A 21727-nucleotide genomic window follows, 5' to 3' on the forward strand; every position below is an offset into this window, starting at 1 on the left:
ATTTTAATAAGAACCATTGACCCACAACGCCTTAGGCTAACACTAAAAAACAACACAACAATTGATTTGAAATACGCTTATTACGGAGAAGTATGTTGCTATCTCGAATTCACTAATTGCAATAGAAATGCCACTCAACTTCAAAAGATTCCAGTTTACTGCACGCTTGGTATTTGCACGCTTGGTATTACTGCACGCTTGGTATTTGCTATGAAATAAAAATCCGAAGGACAAACCCTTCGTGTATGTATGTCATGTTACTGCTTTTCTAATGGTTTTGATTATTAACGCATTAAAGTAGTGCAATATTTTTTTTTAAATCTTTAAATTTGTTTTTTTTTTTAACCAACATATATTCGTAAATAAAATTTTGCATGCATATAAAATTAAAAGGGGTAGCGAAGCGCACCAGGTTCAGCTAGTATATACATATATGGAAGCTATATCTAAATCTGATCCGATCTCGACAAAATTGGACCGAAGTAATTTTGAGCTCAATAATTTATCCGGAACCATATATCACTCTTGTGGAGTGCATATTACGATTGTGAGTGACTTTAAATCCCAAATTTGATGAAACATTGCTATAACTCTGGACCTATTTTCTCCAAATTTTAAGTACTTATTTCTATGCTGAATTCGGTCGGATGTGTTGAAATACATCCTATTTGGACGAATATTACATATATGGTGCACAATAAACCTGATATCGGATAAAGACATATGGGAGCTATCCAAATCGGATCCAATCTCGATAAAATTTCGGAATGGGATTTCTGAGCTCCATATGTTATCTGGTATCAAACATCTTTGTTGTGGAGTGCATATGACGAATTTGAGGGATTTAAACATCAAATCGGATAAAACATATATATGTGAGGTATAGCTATATCTGTACTGATTTTCACCAAATTTGATGTACTTGCTTCTAGGCTTAATTCTGTCGGAAATTCTAAAATTTACTCCATTTGGCCTGATATTAACAATCTGGTGCACAATAATCGGTCGAAGATATATATGGGAGCTATATCCAAATCTGAATCGGTCTCTGAACCGAAGTTTTAAGCTGGTATTGCTGCGCTGTACGTAATATCTGGTACTAAATATCATTATTGTGGAGTGCATATTATGAATGTGAGAAACTTAAACACCAAATCGGTTAAAACATACACATGGAAGCTAAAGCTATATCTGAACAAAATTTCATGTACTTGCTACTAGAATGAATTCGGTCGGATGTGCCAAAATTAAGGTCATTTGGATAGATATTGGCTATTAGGTGCACAATTAACCCGAAATCTGTTGAAGATATATATGGAAGCTGTATCAAAATTCGAACCGATTCTCACCAATTTCAATAGAGTTCGCCCTTGGACTAAACAAAATTTCATCTCAAGCGGATTAAAAACATGACCAGCATTTTTTCACAAAAATAGATGGACAGACGGACTGACATGCATAAAACTACTCAGATAGTGTTTCTATGAAGTAACTAGACTCTATCTCGCTTCCTTCTCCATGTTACTAACAAATGCACAAAGACATAATACCCTTACCACTATGTGGGGTAGGGTATAACAAACATTAGATTAGACCTAAGATAGATAGAACACCTTCTATAGGTATTTCAAAGATTAGTAGCACCCTAGAATCCTATAACGTATCCAATTTCACACACCTACGTACAACAACCTAAAGTGCTCAAAATATTATTATAAAATAGGCAAACAGAGGCTACAGTCGGGCGGTGCCGACTATTTGATACCGTATAACACTATAATTTGCGGTAAAGTTTCGGTAGATATGAAACGCTTTTTACTATAATAAAGATTTCCCTAAGAAACATCCACAGTCTACTTCATTATAAAAACAAATGTTGGATATAATTGCTTCTGTTTTCGAATAATCTTCATAGATCTGGAATTAGTATTTTTCAAGAACATATGAAATGTCAAAGTAAGATAACTTATTCGCTCTTTCGGAAAGAACGGACATTTCACATTCAAATTTTTCTATACACATTGAGATTTTTATTTTCATTTCATTCTTGAAATAATGTCACAAAATCCTGCAAAAGTTTTATCTTGGCTTTTGGCCTAATCCCTTGGGTCGTGCAAATCTTCGTAGCATTTGCCCTATACTTACGCCCTATGTCATGTATATAGGTATAGGTATTCAAAACCATATTCGAGAATTTAGATTCCTCTATATGATTTCCTGTATCTCAAATATTTGGTTGTATTCATCAACGAAATCAGCATCAATGTAAAGGTCAGATGGGCGCCTTCCATGTATTTGTAATTTTCGTAATTTTAGTATTTAACACACAATTGTGGTCCATTTCACCAGCTAAATATTATCCGATGGCCATCCAAAATTTTAGGCTTTAGCACTAATCTAAACTCGAACTTTATAAAAAATTGCATGTCTACTGATGAGGTCTGTAAGGCGACCGCAAAATCTGGACATTTTTTTAAGTTTTTTGGTTCATTTTTATACCCTACAACACTATGTGTTGGGGGTATTATAAGTTTGATTGGGCTAAAAATTATGTAACACTACGAAATATTGATTTCCCACATAGGAAAGTATATATGGATCTTCCTAGCTCGCCGAGCTGAGTCGATCTAGCTATGTATGTCCGTCCGTCCGTCTGTCCATGTTAATTTGTAATCACTCTACAGGTCGCAATTATGGTCCAATCTTCACGAAATTTAAAATGGAGGTGGGGCTAGGGTCAGAATAGAACCCTATTTCTTTTGGTGATTATCGCAAAATATTTAGGGGTTGAAATGGACCAAAAACTGAAAAAATTCCTGATTTTGCACTTGCTCTACAGGTCTCAATTATAGACCAATCGACGCGGAATTTCGCATGTAGCTAGAGTTTAGGGCTGGCAAGAAGCCTACCCATTTGGGTGGTCATCGGATAATATTTAGCGGGTAAAAAAGACCATATCTTTTTTGTTGAAAAAATTCAAATTTTTTCATTAAACCGCGAATATTTTAAATCCCGGCGAAATCACAAAGCCATGACAAGGTTACCTCTGATCTTTACATTGATGTTAACATCCAACAAAATGGACCTATAGAAAATATGTGCGATATATATGTATATCAAAGAAGATATGCTTGAAAAATCTCTTATATGTCGAGAACGGCTGAACTGATTTCGACAGTTCTCGTTAATTCAGAATGGCCTCTTGACAGGAAAGAAAAAATGTCTTAAAAATTCGCATAAAAATATCCTTCTAAAGATGAAAATATTGATTTTGTAAAATTTTCTCATATTTTTTCAATTTTGTCATATTTTTGGCATATTTTCATTTTGAATTAAACATTTGGAAATATTTCTACAGCTAACAGAACTAAGTAGTTAGGATATCAGGATATCATATACAGATCGCATTTATGGTCCGATCCATACGAAATTTTGCATGGGGATAAGATGAGGGTCAGAATAGAAGCCTATTCTTTTTGGAGATGATCGCCATATATTTAGGGGTTGAAATGGACCAAAAAGTGCAAAATTGTCAGCCCGATCCTCACGCACATTTGAATGGAGGTTACCGGACATTGCAAAAGCCAAGCAGTTTTGGATGGCCATCCAAAAATATTCAATGTGTGAATAGTATGTCAACTTTTGTAGACAAAATACGAATATGTCCATTCCAGTGACTTTTTGGAGAATTCACAAATACAGGAAAGACGCACTTCTGACTATTTCGTTAACGCTGACTTCGTTGAAGAATATAGTCAAATGTCTGAGTTTCAGTCAAAAACCAATAATAAATGTTAATAATTTGCCACTTCTGAGAGATTATAGGTCTTTGGGAAATATTGGATTCAGATCTAGGAAGACCATTTAAGTGCAAAATCTACCAATAAATTGGAAATGAGCAAATTAGTTAAAGTTGCTATTATTCGAAAATTAGAGAACGGAACCTGATGGTTTTCTTTTATTATTTGTCACAATATCTTGTGGAATTCTTTCGAGTATTTCGCCTATATAAACAGTATCGTTTATTATAGTGTTGTAGGGTATTCAACGGTCGGCCCCGCTCGACTGTAACCTTTGCTTACTTGTTAATATTAAATATATTTGTGAACATCTTTCAAAACAATAATTTTCTATTCAGATCCTCATACAAAGGTCGAACAATAATTGTGACCTGAATATACAGAGGAGATGAAAAAACTGCAACTAACTTCAGACTGCTGTCATTTCTAAGCTACTCATCCGGCAGATGTTAAAATTATTCCAGTGGCAGCTCATTATGTTGTGTACAAGCGTACAAAAGCATTTTGGTGAGAATTTTCCAGAAAAAAAGTTATTCGTGATGGAATGATCGCGTGATAGTGTGATTTCTTTATATTTGGCTGGAAAACCACGAGTGGCTATCGTTAGAACTCCAACATTTAAATGTGAATAAATCTTTTGTGTCTCGTACCATCGCTCGTTACCGTGATAATGGTAGCGTAGCCCGACGTCAAGGAAGTGGACAGAAGAAAACAGCAACATCAGCAGAAATTGTTCGAAAAGTAAAGAAGCGACTTGATCAAAACGCGTGTCGCAATGGTCGAAAAATGGCTAGTGAGCTGAACATATCGCAATATTCAATTCGGGAAATATTGAAAAATGAGCTCGGGGTAAAGCCATTGAAATTCCAAAAAGTGCAAGAATCTACACCGCATGGCCGAAAGTGGTGAACTGCCGAATTTGGTTTTCTCCGATGAGAAAACAAACTTATCGTGTTTACTTGCCAAAGAGGTCAGCTGAAAATGTGCACCTTCGGTTGGCCACCAGAACTCAAGCGCCGGCCATGGTGACGGTGTGGGCCGCCATAACAGCCGATGGTCGCTGTCCGCTCGCTATTAATCGACCGTGGCATCAGAATAAATGCCGAATATTATAGTGAAAATATTCTGGAGGAAGCCTTGGGCACGCAAACATTTTAGCCGCAGACCTTGAGCCTTCCAACAGGACTCAGCACCATCGCACTAAGCACGTACCACCCAACGATTGCTACAAAATGAAATTCCTCGCTTCATTTCCAGCGCACAATGACCACCAAAATCTCCGGATACCAATCCGTTGGACTATTGTGTCTGGGGTATTTTGGAAAGGAAGGATGGCACTAAAAAATACCAAAGTGTCGATCACCTCAAGCAAGCGCTTCGCCAGGAAAGGGTCGAAATACCGCAGAGCAACATTCAGCGTGTGACGGTTTTATTTGCCGTTTGAAGGCCATAGGTGAGCAATTCGAACAAATCTAAACTCATTCTAAAATATAATGCAATTTCCGACATTTTTTAATTTCATTCAATAAAATTAAAAAAATGTACAAATTATGGCGTTTGACTTTGTTGCAGTTTTTTATCTCACCCTTTAGGGGCTATATGATAATGTGGACTGCAGGCAGGTAAAGTTCGGAAATGGGATATATCATCTCCGAACATGAGCTGCATGCAGAGTAGCTTAGATATTGTGGACCGCAGGCAGGTAAAGTTCGGAAATGGGCTATATCATCTCCGAACTTGACCTGCCATGATTGTAGCCAAATTTTTCAATAGAATTGTCTGAAAATCCTCAAAAGAAGTTATTTTTATGTACTTTACACCCTGGAAGAGAAATAATCTATATAGGATCACGATATCGTATAGCCCCCATACAACGGTCCCCCTCGGTATTCGATATGTTGATGATTTTAGCGACATTATTCACCAAAATTGTTTCAAAAGTTTTATTTGAAGTTCGTTATAGGTACTACAGTCAATGACAGAAAATTGTCTATGTAGCCACAGGTCTTTGTATAGCCCCCATATATAAGTACCTCCCTATATACGTTATTGACGATTTTAGGTACATTATTCACCGAATTATTTTCGTATTTGAATATTGTAATGGCCTATGACAAAAGTTGGCAATGCAAGTCCGTGTCTTCGTATATACCCCAATATGACGGCGACTATTTTTAAGATCCTAACAGAATTTTTAACACATTTTTTATTAATTTTTTTTTGACCCGGCCTAACTTACTGATTTTTTACTTGTTAACTTTTATTTCAGTTTTAACATGAAAATATTAAAAGTTACCTTTTTTGTCGGTAACTGTAAAAAAGTTAAAAAATCCCACTACATATGTGTCTAAAAATTGGGAGAGACAACAATATGGGAGGGTCGGCTGAGATAGGCAAAGAGAGAAAAAAAGTAAAAAAGCTGTAATTTCTGCCGGGCCGAACTTTCAATACCCTCCACCATTTGATACAAATTTCGCAATTTCCAAAAAAAAAATCCCTTAAAAATTCTGTAAAAATCTTAAAAATACCGAATGCTTATACGACGACGTGGACCTGCATAGGCAACTTTTGTCATAAGTTATTACAATATTTAAATGCGAAACTTGAAGAAAAATCTGTTTATAATGTTGCTAAAATCATCAAAATACCGAATATGGGGGTACCGTTATATGGGGGCTATACGAAGACGTGGACCTGCACAGAGAATTTTCTGGCATGGGCTGAAGTATTTATTACGAACTTCACATGCGAAATTTTAAACAATCCCGGTAAATAATGTCGCTAAAATCATCAAAATGCCGAATATCGGGGGTACGGTATATGGGGGCTATACGAAGACGTGGACCTACATGGTCCTTTTTCTGTTTTATGCTGCAATATCTAGTACGAACTTCAAAGACCACCAAAAAAACCGAATATCGGGGGTACCGTTATATGGGGGCTATATGAAGACGTGGACCTACATGGCTCATTTTTTGACTTAGGGTGAAGTATCCATTACGAACTGCAAATACCAAATTTGAAACGATTCCGGTAAACAATGTCGGTAAAATCATCAAAATACCGAATATCGGGGGGTACCGTTATATGGGGGCTTCACGAAGACGTGGACCTGCACAGATAATTTTCTGTCTTAGGCTGTAGTATTTATTACGAACTTTAAATGCCAAATTTGAAGCAATTCCGGTGAATAATATCGATAAAATCATCAAAATGCCGAATATCGGGAGGTACCGTTATATGGGTGCTATATGATAACTTGGACCTACATGGCCCATTTACGAACTTAACCTGCCTACTGGCAAAATATACATGTGTGCATCAATTTGTTCGAAAGATAGCGTGATTACAACAGACAGACAGACAGACGGACATGGCTAGATCGTCTCAGAATTTTACGCTGATCAAGAATATATATACTTTGTTGGGTCTGGCATGTGTAGTTCGAGGAGTTACAAACGGAATGACAAAATGAATATACCCTCCATAGTATGGCGGAGGGTATAAAAAGTGATTGGTAGTGTAAGCTCTCATCGTCGTATGCTATTATTTCGTCCAGAGAGAGAGCATGGATTACGAGAAAAAGAGTTCGAAAACTTCGAATATATCGTCGTTTTATTTTTAGGGAGTACGATATTTTCGTAAAATTTATACCATGGTAGAAGAATATAGGTAGACGCATCGACGCAGCTTCTGGGATAATGAAATGTCAAACCAATATTGGAATTGAAAATGTTGAATGAAATTTTTTTTTAAATTTGTAAAAATTGTTGAAAAAGACTTTTTATAATAACCTCCGAATGACGTCGTATAAGAAAACATATAAATAGCTACTTATATTTGAAAGTAAATTTAAAAAAATTTGACATTTCAATGCTCCCAAGCGTTGATGCATCTACCTGTATTTTTCTACCATGATTTATACTGTAAGCTGGCGAATGGTAAACTTCTTCTCTGACAGTGAACGAGTGTTGAAGTTAGCGGTCGGTATCAAAAAGGTTGTTGTCTTGGCCGGAATATATCAAATGTTGATGCATTCCCGGTCTTTTGTCGACAAAAAATTCCAGACTTTCTAAATCCTTAGATGGCAAGCATACAAATCATAATAGAGACATTTTCAATTGGCGGATGGTTCTAAAACCAAAAAACCCCCAAAAAATATGTCCAACCAACCTCCTACCCTCTCAGCCTTTCTAACTTCAGCCCAAGATTTCAGCACATCTTATGTTTCTCCCGTTTGCACTAATTAACATTTCACAAAAGTAAACATGAAGAAAATTGAATGCGTTTTATTGAAAATAATGTTTTTTTTTTTCGACAATCATATCCTTCTTTGAGTCAGCCGATCCGAACCACGAAACGAAAATAAAAATGGAATTAAGGAAAAGCCAAAGAAGAAAAGGAATAACAACAAAATACAATAAAAAGCACTCGTCGTAACTAAAATCTCCATTGTTAGAGACACGTGGATGGTCGTTTGAGCGTCGTCCAGAGAGAAATGGCTGAAAGGAAGTGAATGGTTGGAGTGGGGGAGAGTCATAGTGAAATTATAAACATTATTGTTTTTTTCTTCAGAGAATTTGTTTTGTTTATACACACATAGATTGTGTTACACATGTATCCATTAATAATATATGTATACATGTACATAAATATGTATATAACAAGTAATCATAAAAATACAATAACAACAATGGTAATAAAATATTTTACAGTGGCTCAAAATAAGGTTGTTTTTATACCCTACACCACATAGTGGTAAGGGTATTATGTCTTTGTGCACCCACATATATCTTCAACCGATTTCGGGTTAATGACCAATATAATTTTGGCACATCCGACCGAATTTAGTCTGGAAGCAAGTAAATAAAATTTGGTGAAAATCGGTTCAGACATAGCTATAGCTCCTATGTATATTTTACATCCGATTTGAGGCATTAAGTCCCTCACATGCGTAATATGCACTTCACAACAATAATCTTTGGTATCAGATATCAGATACTGCTTAGAAATAAGTGCCTAAAATTTTTTCAAGATCGGTTCAGATTTGGGTTTAGCTCCCATATGTATGTTTCGTCCGATTTCAGGTTTATTACTGAATTTTGGTACTTCCTACCGAATTTCGGGAAGCAAGCAAATCAAATTTGGTGAAAATCGGTTCAGATATAGTTTCATCCGAATTTGTGATAAAGTCCCACACATGCATAATGTGTACTCCACAACAATGATATTTGATACCGGACATCAGATTCAGCTCGGAAATACCTGTGCCAAAATTTATAGAGATCCGTTTAGATTTTTATATACATTCGATGTATATCTTCATATGATTTAACGGTTATTGTCCACCACCAGCCCAAATTGGATAGATTTTTTCATATTCAATCGAATTTTTCCATTTGGCGAAAGTCGTTCCGGTATGCAGGGTGAAATGAAAAAACTGCAACCAGTTTCAGACTGCTGTCATTTCTAAGCCACTCGTCCGACTGCTGTTAAAATTACTCCAGTGGCTGCTCATTATATTTTTTACAAGCGTACAAAAGCATTTTGGTGAGAATTTTCCAGAAAAAAGTTATTCGTGATGGAATTCAAGCGCGATAGTTGGCTGGAAAACCACAAGTGGCTATCGTTAGAGCACTCCAGCATTTAAATGTGAATAAATCATTTGTCTCGCACCATTGCTCGTTACCGTGATACTGGTAGCGTAGCTCGACCTTAAGGAAGTGGACGGAAGAAAACAGCAACATCAGCAGAAATGGTTCGAAAAGTAAAGAAGCGACAGTGACCAAAAAATGGGTCGTGAGCTGAACATATCGCAGTCATGGTGTGGGCCGCCATAACAGCTGATGGTCACTCTCCGCTCGTATTAATCGTTGGTCTATTGTATCTGGAGTATTTTGGAAAGCAAGGTTGGCACTAAAAAAATAAGTGTCGATCACCTCAAGCAAGCGCTGCGCCGGGAATGGACCAAAATACCGCAGAGCAACATTCGGGCAGCGTGTGACGGTTTCATTGGCCTTTGAAGGCCATAATTCATGCCAAAGGTGGCCAATTGGAACAATTCTAAACTTATTCTAAAATTTAATTCTATTTAAAAATTAAAAAAAGGTAAAAATTATGTCGTTTGACTTTGTCGCAGTTTATTTATCTCACCCTGTATATATTATTTTTTATTTCATATTCCCTTAATCATCAACTTTTTTTCTTAAAAAATCAAAATGTACTTTTGTTGCTCCTTGAAAGATTATTTCAAAGGATCCTTGGAAAATTTTCCTATTCTTAAAAATCCAAGTTTGATCGATTGGTCCCTGCATCATATTCTTAATAAACAATATATGTTGGGCACTTCATCCTTGACAAATATTCTTAGAACTCCATATGTATACCCTACAACACTATGTGATGGGGGTATTATAAGTTTGATTGGGCCAGAATTTATGAAACACCTCGAAATATTGGTTTCCCATATAGGAAAGTATATATGGATCTTTCTAGCTCGCCGAGCTGAGTCGATCTAGCTATGCATGTCCGTCCGTCCGTCTGTCGATGTTAATTTGTAATCACTCTACAGGTCGCAATTATGATCCGATCTTCACGAAATTTAAAATGGAGTTGGGGTTAGGGTCAGAATAGAAGCCTATTGCTTTTGGAGATGATCGCCAAATGTTTAGGGGTTGAAATGGACCAAATACTGAAAAAATGTCGGATTTTGCAGTAGCTATACAGGTCGCAATTATAGACCAATTGACGGAATTTCGCATGTAGCTAGAGTTTAGGGCAGGGAAGAAGCCTACCAATTAGGGTGTTCATCGGATAATATTTAACGGGTAAAATAGACCATATCTTTTGTGTTGAAAAAATCTAAATTTTTCATTAAACCGCGAATATTTTAAATCCCGGCGAAATCACGAAGCCATGACAAGGTTACTTCTGACCTTTACATTGATGTTAACATCCAACAAATCGGATATATAGCAAAATATGTGCGATATATATGTCTATCAAAGAAGATATGCTTGAAAGATCTCTTATATGTCGAGAACGGTTGAACTGATTTCGACAGTTCTCATTAATTCAGAATGGCCTCTTGGCAGGAAACAAAAAACTTCTAAAAAAATCGCATAAAAATATCTCTCTAAAGACAAAAATATTGATTTTGTAACATTTTCTCATATTTTTTTCAATTTTGTCATATTTTTGGCATATTTTCATTTTGAATTAAACATTTGGTAATATTTCTACAGCTAACAAAACTAAGTAGTTAGGATATCAGGATATCAAATACAGATCGCATTTATGGCCCGATCCTTACGAAATTTTGCATAGGTATAAGATGAGGGTCAGAATAGAAGCCTACTCTTTTTGGAGATGATCGCAATATATTTAGAGGTTGAAATGGACTAAAAAACTGCAAAATTTTCAGCAGGTCGTGATTATCGCCCGATCCTCATGCACATTTGAATGGGGGTTACCGCACATTGCAAAAGCCAAGCAGTTTCGTATGGCCATCCAAAAATATTCAATGTGTGAAATAGTTTGCCAACTTTTGTAGACAAAATACGAAAATGTCCATTCCAGTGACTTTTTGGAGAATTCACAAATACAGGAAAGACGCACTTCTGACTATTTCGTTAACGCTGATTTCGTGGAAGAATATAGTCAAATGTCTGTATCTCATATAGAGGCGTTTCAGTCAAAAACCAATAATAAATGTTAATCTTTTGCCACTTCTGAGAGATTATAGGTCTTTGGGAAATATTGGTTCCAGATCTAGGAAGACCATTTACGTGCAACATCTGCCAATAAATTGGAAATGAGCAAATTAGTTTAAGTTGCTATTATTCGAAAATTAGAGAACGAAACCTGATGGTTTTCTTTTACAATTTGTCACAATATCTTGTGGAATTCTTTCGAGTATCTCGCCTATATAAACAGTATCGTTTATTATAGTGTTGTAGGGTATTCAACGGTCCCGCACCACTGTAGCCTTTGCTGACTTGTTTTATTTTAAGTTGCCTATAAACCACTGAGCCACTGTTCCTTATATTTATACATGATATTTAAAATTTTGTCTCTTGTTACCATTTCGTCTTACGTCCAATCCTCTCCATGTTCTTCCAAGGAGTACTGCCAAAGCATTTTTGGCGTCCTGCTCGTCATTTACTTGTTGTTGCCATTTTGTTTTGAAATCGTACATCAAAAGGTTCAATTTTCAATTTTTTTTCGGTTGCATTAAAAGTTTACTTCAATTTTGCCGGACGACAACAAAACAAAAACAACAACATATAGACAGCACGTGTCAAACATGCGTGAGAAATGTCTTCGTAGTGCATTTCCCACGTCCTACTGGGTAACAGGCAGTTATGGGCGAATGAGACGCACTCATACTTGTCCCTCATGTTGTTGTTGTTGCTTTTGGCTTTTGTGATTATTTTTATTTGATTTTTCTTATGGGTATTGTTGTTGTTGCTATTCGCAGTGTTTGCAGTGGGTGGTGGTTGGTTGGTTGTTTGGTTCGGTTCGGTTTGGTTAGTGAATTGGTTTGCAAGCGGGAACTTGAAAATCGCTTAAATCGTCTATGTGTGTGTGCGCGCCTTGCATTTACACACATTTTTAGGTGGTGAGTTTCTCCCAATTCATTGCCAAAGGTCCTTGTAGATCGCCCTTTTTTGTTTTTGTTGCCGCAGTGAGTTTTTGGCTCACACGGGAATCTTTTTGCTGCTCTGTTGAGAGCGCCTGAGTTTTGTTACTGTTTTTTCTTCGATTCATTCAAAGTGGCTATGATTCACTTGATGTTATCCCACTACTTGTTGTTGAGTTTGTTATTGTTGTTGGTATTTTATTTATTATTTTGAATAACTTATCATTTGAACAGGCAAGATTATGTTTTTTGATTAATTGTGGACTTTTGATGTGAAACAATAACCAAATAATCCGCATATGATTGGTTCATGAGAACTAATTTTGAGATTTTAATTAGAAGAACTGGACTGGAAGATAATGAATTGGCAGAAAATAAAAGCGCACGTCAAGGCCAATTTTTACTCCATTTCAAATTTTTTAAATCCTTTATTTTCCCTTATGACGTTTGATAATAAGAACGAGTTAAAAAGCAGTAAGTTCCACCGGGCCGAATTTTGAATACCCTCCACCATTTGAAAAGAAATTTGGAAATTTTCAAAAAATGAAATCCGTTAAAAATTCTGTTAAAATCTTAAAAATACCGAATATAGCCGTTATATTTCGATCTATACGACGTGGACCTACATGGGCTTTGTTTGTCATAAGCCATTACCATATTCAAATTCGAAAATTGAAATAAACGTAGCTAAAATCATCAATATACCGTATATAGGGAGGTACCGTTATATCGGAGCTATACGAAGACCTGGGCCCGTATAGACAATTTTCTGTCACAGGCTGTAGCATCCGTTACGAACTTCAAATACGACATCTCAAAAAATTTCGGTGAGTAGTGTACCTAAAATCGTCAAAATACCGAATATAGGAAGGTACTGATATATGGAGCTTATACGAAGTCCTGGGCCTGCATACACAGTTTTCTGTCACAGACTGAAATTACTCCGGTGAATAATAATGCTAACATAATCAAAATACCGAATATTGGGAGGTAGCGTTATATGGGAGATATCTTAGAACGAGTACCTGTACATACAATTTCTGTCACAGACTTCAGAACTTCAAATACGAAATTTGAAGCAATTCCGGTAAATAATGTCGCTAAAATCATCAAAATACCGAATATAGGGAGGTACCATTATATGGGGGCAATACGAAGACGTAGACCTGCACGGACAATTTTCTGTCACAGACTGTAGTATCCATTACGAACTTCAAATACCAAAGTTGAAACAATTCCGGCGAATAATGTCGCTAAAATCATCAAAATACCAAATATCCGGAGGTACCGTTATATGGGGGCTATGGGGACCTACATAGCCCATTTACGAATTTAACCTGCCTATTGGCAAAATAACATGTGTGCAGAATTTTAGCCTTCTAGCTCAATTCGTTGGAAAGATAGCGTGATTACAACAGACAGACGACTAAGAATTTTACGCTGATCAAGAATATGTATACTTTGTTGGGTCTGACATGAGTATTTCGAGGAGTTTTAAATGGAATGACAAAGACAATACCATCCATAGTATTGTGGAGGGTATAGAAAGTGCGTTGGCTGTCTTCAATTGGGGGTACGAAAACCATTGTTAGTGCTGGAACTGTATAGGAGAAAAAATAATAAAAATAATATTGCCGGCCTTCAATTTTCATTAAAAAACCAGAAGGTCTTCTCATAGAAGACCAGAAGGTCTTTTCATAGAATAGCAGAAGGTCTTCTCATAGAAGACCAGAAGGTCTTTTTTATAGAAGAGCAGAAGGTCTTCTCAAAGAAGACCAGAAGGTCTTCTCAAAGAAGACCAGAAGGTCTTATCAAAGAAGACCAGAAGGTCTTCTCATAGAAGACCATAATTCTTCTCATAGAAGACAAGAAATCTTCTCATAGAAGACCAGAAGGCCTTCCCAGAGGAAACCAGAAGGTCTTCCCAGAGAAGACCAGAAGTCTTCTCGTAGAAGACAAGAAGGTCTTCTCATAGAAGACAAGAAGGTCTTCTCATAGAAGACAAGAAGGTCTTCTCATAGAAGACAAGAAGGTCTTCTCATAGAAGACAAGAAGGTCTTCTCATAGAAGACAAGAAGGTCTTCTCATAGAAGACAAGAAGGTCTTCTCATAGAAGACAAGAAGGTCTTCTCCTAGAAGACCAGAAGGCCTTCTAATAGAAGACAAGAAGGTCTTCTCATAGAAGACCAGAAGGCCTTCCCATAGAAGACCAGAAGGCCTTCCCAAAGAAAACCAGAAGGCCTTCCCAGGCCTTGTCAGCACACATTTTTAACAACGTTGTTTACATAGAACCTGTGCAAATTTGTTTTTTAAAAGCGTGCTTTGCAACATAGTATATACCGACGCTTCTCATTTGCATTTCATCATCGTACAGCTTTTATCTCTCCTCCAGCTTAAATTAAATTGTTACACATTTGCGCATTTTACCACTTGACAGTATTATTTGTCAACAATTGCCGGCTTATAGATTAGTTTCTACGACCACCGAAAATGCCGCCGTCATCGACTATTTTCATTGTAAATTTGTTAAGATGTTTGTCGTCGCTTTTGTGTCCCAGTGGATAAAAGTGGAGCACACGTTGCAAACTTATGCTGGTCGTGTGCGCCCTCCCAACAAGTACATGACATTGTCATCGGGCTGTAGTTTTGTGACCTTCATTCAAGATGTAGTCGAATCACTGCCTCCCGCCGGTGGCGCCCAACATGTATTTACATTTCCTCTTTCGTATATAGGTCAGATTTTCTGGTGGAACAGGTGAAATTCGTTTAGCGAAAGTGACATCTTAGGTATTGGGAAAGGTAATCTCGGTCGAAAAGGCTGAGTAGGAATTTATAAATATTAGCTTATCTAATACCAATTACAAGGTCGTTTTTATTAGCTTCTGGTTGGGAAATCTTGAGATAGATGGGTATTGTTAAACTTTCATGGCTAAAGTACCATCTCCTGAAACCAGATTGTATTTTCACCAAATTTGAAGTACTGGTTTCTACGATTCAGTGTAAAGTCCCAAAACTCCATTTGGGCTGATATGAGCCACAATAAACCTGATATCCGTCCGTCCGTCTTTCCATATTAATTTTTAATCACGCTACAGATCGGAATTATGGTCTGATCCTCATGAATTTGAAAATGGAGGTGGGGTTAAGCTCAGAATAGAAGCCTATTGTTTTTGGAGATCATCGCAACATATTTAGGGGTTGAGATGGACCAAAAACTTTTCCTTTTTTACAGTTACTCTACAGGCCACATATATTGGCTGGGAAGTAGCCTACCAATTAAGGTGGTCATCGGACAATATTTAGCGGGTAAAATAGACCAAAAATTTAATGCCAAAATTACGAAATTTTCCATTGAACCGGAAATATTTTCAATCCCGGCGAAATCATAAATACATTAACAGATTACTTCTGACCATTAAAGTAATTCTGATAGCCAAGATATCGGATATATAGCAAAATAGGCACAATTAATATAAGTAAAAGAAAGAGATCTTAGTTATTCTGCTTATAAGTGAAGAACCGCTGGATTGATTTTTACAATTCTCATCAATTCGGAATGATCTCTTGCTAAAAAAAGACACTATGTTTTGAGGGTATTGTATACAGCTCGCAATTATCGTCCTCACGAAATTTTGCATGGGGAATAGAGTTAGGGTAAAAGTTAAAGCCTATTGTTTTTGAAGATGTACATTTCGGAGTTCAAATAGATCAAAAAAAATTAAAATTTTCCTAATTTTGCAGTCGTACTACAAGTCACAATTGGTAAACAATCGATACTGAATTTTGTGGAATCTAGAATTTCGGATGGCCATTAGATTATATTTAACTGTAAAATGGACCACAAATTTTGTGTGAAATTTATTTTAAATTTATTACAGCACGACGGAATGCATTAATATTGAGCAAATGCCCCGGCAAAACCAAAGGGTCTGGACAGGGCTCTATGACATTATTTAGAAAACGAAATCTCCAAAATGGATTTGGACATAAGGCGGCTTACAACATATTGCAGTGTTGTAGGGTATCACATGGTCGACACCGCACGACTATAGCGTTTGCTTTCTTATTTTATTATATTCAGGGCGCAATTATTGTCCTATCTTCACGAAATTTTGCACTGATCAGAATAGAAGCCTATTGTTTTGGAAGAAGTTGTGGTGGAAAATGTGGTGTTTAAAATGGACCAAAATCCTAGAAAGTGTCTAGATTTCGATATTAGGTTCACCATTTGCTTTTAGTATGGAGTAGATATGGGAATGTTTCTTAGGAAAATCTTCAATCTAACCTGGTATAAAATAAGTAAATAATTTAGCTTTCTTATTTTTAAAGGAGTAAAACATTATGTTTTAGTTTACTGGTAATATGGTAGTCCTTATTTTTGTCGAATTATTATTATTATTATTATTATTATTATTATTATTATATTATTATTATTATTATTATTATTATTATTATTATTATTATTATTATTATTATTATTATTATTATTATTATTATTATTATTATTATTATTATTATTATTATTATTATATTATTATTATTATTATTATTATTATTATTATTATTATTATTATATTATTATTATTATTATTATTATTATTATGATTATTATTATTATTATTATTATTATTATTATTATTATTATTATTATTATTATTATTATTATTATTATTATTATTATTATTATTATTATTATTAGTATTATTATTATTATTATTATTATTATTATTATTATTATTATTATTATTATTATTATTATTATTATTATTATTATTATTATTATTATTATTATTATTATTATTATATTATTATTATTATTATTATATTATTATTATTATTATTATATTATTATTAGTATTATTATTATTATTATTATTATTATTATTATTATTATTATTATTATTATTATTATTATTATTATTATTATTATTATTATTATTATTATTATTATTATTATTATTATTATTATTATTATTATTATTATTATTATTATTATTATTATTATTATATTATTATTATTATTATTATTATTATTATTATTATTATTATTATTATTATTATTATTATTATTATTATATTATTATTATTATTATTATTATTATTATTATTATTATTATTATTATTATTATTATTATTATTATTATTATTATTATTATTATTATTATTATTATTATTATTATTATTATTATTATTATTATTATTATTATTATTATTATTATTATTATTATTATTATTATTATTATTATTATTATTATTATTATTATTATTATTATTATTATTATTATTATTATTATTATTATTATTATTATATTATTAGTATATTATTATTATTATTATTATTATTATTATTATTATTATTATTATTATTATTATTATTATTATTATTATTATTATTATTATTATTATTATTATTATTATTATTATTATTATTATTATTATTATTATTATTATTATTATTATTATTATTAATGTTTTTATTTCACTTCACGATTTATACGCCACAAAGATATGGAAAGGTGGAAAATATGTATGAGACACTCCTTGTGCTACGATTGCACAAGTTTTCCAAGGTCTGGTCTGAACAAGGAATATCATGTGTCAAACGCCGTTCCCTCTTAAGGTCGGCAGTTAAGAGTAGTATCCGGATCCAGTACAAACGAAAGATATCATTCTCTTTGTTGTGGATTTAGACAACTTCAATAGAAATAGAAAGGTACAAAAGTAGAATGAGAAATTTCGTGCTGTGTTCTTATAGAAGTTATATATTGCCATATCAGTCACAAAGGGTCTTTTTTGCCTTTACCATCTGAGATAGACACTTCAACTCCTGCTTCGTTACCCTTTTCTTTGCCTCAAGTTGTTGCCCCTGAGTTGAGCACATCCTCTTTACAGCCGCCGGATGAGAGAGGGATTTGGTCGCCTTTAGACGCTTTTGTACCCGCTCGTCCTCCGTCCATGTAACGGTTTGAGTTGATGTAGCACCAGATGAGTTTGGCAGAAGGTTAATCGTAGCTTTTCCTTTTTCATTTTCCAGTTTAGGTACCTTATTGGTTGTTCTTCGAAGGCTGCTTACGTCCAGTCTCCTTCGATATCACCTATCCCGATGAGCAGGAGCATCCCGTAGATTATATACAGGGTGAGATGAAAAACTGCAACCAACTTCAGACTGCTGTCATTTCTAAGCCACTAGTTCGACAGCTGTTAAATAGATTACAGTGACAGCTCATTATATTGTTTACAAGCGTACAAAAGCATTTTGATGAGAATTTTCCAAAAAAAATAGTTATTCGTGATGGAATTCAAGCGTGATATCGCGATTTCTTTATATTTGGCTAGAAAACCACAAGTTAGAGCACTCCAGCATTTAAATGTGAATAAATCCGAAAAATAGCACGTAAGCTGAACATATTGCAATAATCCATTCGGAAAATATTAATAAATGAGCTCGGGGTAAAGCCATTGAAATTCCAACAAGTTAAAAAGCAGTAAGTTCGGCCGGGCCGAACTTTTAATACCCTCTACCATTTGCAACGAATTTGGAAATTTTCAAAAAAATAAAATCCTTAAAAAATTCTGTTAAAATTTTAAAAATACAGAATATAGCCGTTATTTTGGGGTCTATACGACGTGGACATACATAGGCATTGTTTGTCATAAGCCATTACCATATTCAAATTCGAAACTTGAAATAAACGGTGAATAATGTAGCTAAAATCATCAAAATACCGAATATAGGGAGGTACCGTTATATGGGGGCTATACGAAGACCTGGACCCGCACAGACAATTTTCTGTCACAGACTGTAGTTCCCATAACGAACTTCAAATACCAATTTTTAAACAATTCCGGTGAATAATGTTGCTAAAATCATCAAAATACCGAATATAGGGAGGTACCGTTATATGGGGGCTATATGAAGACGTGGACCTGCACAGACAATTTTCCGTCTTAGGGTGTAGTAACCATTTTGAACTTCAAATACCAAATTTGAAACAATTCCCGTGAATAATGTCGCTAAAATCATCAAAATACCGAATATAGGGAGGTACCGTTATATGGGGGCCATTTACGAACTTAACCTGCCTACTGGAAAAATAAACATGTGTGCAAAATTTTAGCCACCTATCTCAATTCATTCGAAAGATAGCGTGATTACAACAGACAGACAGACAGACGGACAGACAGACAGACAGACAGACGGACATCGCTAAATCGACTTAGAATTTTACGCTGATCAAGAATATATATATTTTGTTGGGTCTGATATGAGTATTTCGAGGAGTTACAAACGGAATGACAAAGTTAATATACCCTCCATAGTATGGTGGAGGGTATAAAAAGAGCAAAAACATACACTGCAAAAGAAAGAAAATAGAAGGAAAAGAGCTAAAGAGTTGCTTCGCTTGGCCGAAAGTGGTGAACTGCCGAATTCGGTTTTCTCCGATAAGAAAACATTCGTTGTCCACCAGTACAAAATGAGGTTCCTCGCTTCATTTTCAGCGCACAATGGCCACCAAAGTCTCCGGATACCAATTCGTTGGACTATTGTGTCTGAAGTATTTTGGAAAGCCACGTTGGCACTAAAATGGAACTATTTCTGGCAATGGACCAAAATACCGCAGAGCAACATTGGTGCAGCGTGTGACGATTTCATTGTCCGTTTGAAGGCCAAAATTCGTGCCAAAGTTGACCAATTCGAATAAATCTAATCTTATTCTAAAATTTGATGCTATTTCCGACCTTTTTTGCTTTCATTCAATAAAATTGAAAAAAATGTAAAAATTATGGCGTTTGACTGTGTTGCAGTTTTTTATCTCACCCTGTATTCAGATTTGCACATTTTTACTCACGTGTTAAACTTGCTTAGTATCATCTCGATTTCAAGCAAATGTTACTGCCACTCGAAAATGAGTGAATCTTGTTCGCTATTATTAGAGTTATATAAATAAAATAGAGTATAGGGTAAGTGTACCAGTAGTCGGCACTTTTAGGATTTTCGCATTGTTAATCGCTCACCATTCTGAGTGGAACTTTTCAATTATTACAAAGTTAATTTATTCAGATTCGAAATTTTTTATAGTTTTTGCAATAATAAACAAAGTTTTAATAACTTTTTATTAAATTTCATAAATTTGTAGTTTTATTAAAACAATGCTTTTTTGCCCGTAGTCGGCACCCCTTGTCAATTGTCGGTATGGCATTTTCCAACAGTCGGCATACCAATTTTTTTGTAATAATAATTAATAATAATAATAAATTAATTCATTAAAATTTAATATTTTTGTTTAGTTACACTGATTTGACGTCTTTATTGTACTTTTCTTAAGAATATGGATTGTTGAGGACCTTTACAGACAAAAATTTAATTTTTTTAGAATAAATCATCTTTTCTTAGCGAAATTGTACACAAAGTTAGCTGGCAATATATTTGAAGTAAACAAAATACATTTAGTTATAATAGTTTCATTTATTTGGGCTTAAAAATAAAAAGTGCCGACTACTGAGACATGCCGAACTTAGGCACACTTACCCTACTCGATTTCTTTTTTTCAAGTTGAGAGAGAAGCTCGCTTGAATTCGAGCGGAAATACTCCTGCGATTAAGAAAGGAACTTGAGTATACTCTATTTTTATGCCGCTAGAATAAGAGTGAGGAAGGCATTTCGAATGTGTGATAAAAAGAAAGACTGAGAATCATTCTCTTCGATATTTCCCTTAACGGCATGTTAGGATATGCCAATTCGAAAATTTTCTAACGAACTTCAGACTCGTACTGATATGGAAGGATCCCTATCGACTACAGTAATTTACCGTTCGCCCATATGCTTTTTTGTCCCTTGTCTCCTTGCATTGGGCGCTAATGATGTCGGGAAAATAACTACATTTGATCTTATTTATTTCGCAACTACTCATTATATTTGCTCTTACTACTATCTGCAACCTATAGACACGTCCGTTAGCAATCAGCTATGCTCCACAAAGGCTTTGAACTAAATCGTAGACATTCGTCACATTTATACGAAATATACACCTTTCCTTCATTTTTGATCTTTTTACAAACCATGAACAGCAATGGCTTGCAATCCGTAGACAATTAACTAACGCCAATTAATTCCAATCCAGACGTAACGACAGCCATAGCCTTCCCCAACACCTAATTTCTGATTGACTTTTGAGCCAAAAAGAAAATCACCTGTTCCATCGGCAATTCTGACCTACATATCAAAGGGTAAATAAACATTGGGCGCCACAGGCGGTAGACAGGCGGTGTGATGGCGGCATGCGTC

The sequence above is a fragment of the Musca domestica genome, unplaced genomic scaffold (genome assembly GCF_030504385.1).
Source record: "Musca domestica strain aabys unplaced genomic scaffold, Musca_domestica.polishedcontigs.V.1.1 17, whole genome shotgun sequence".
NCBI classification, from domain to species: domain Eukaryota; kingdom Metazoa; phylum Arthropoda; class Insecta; order Diptera; family Muscidae; genus Musca; species Musca domestica.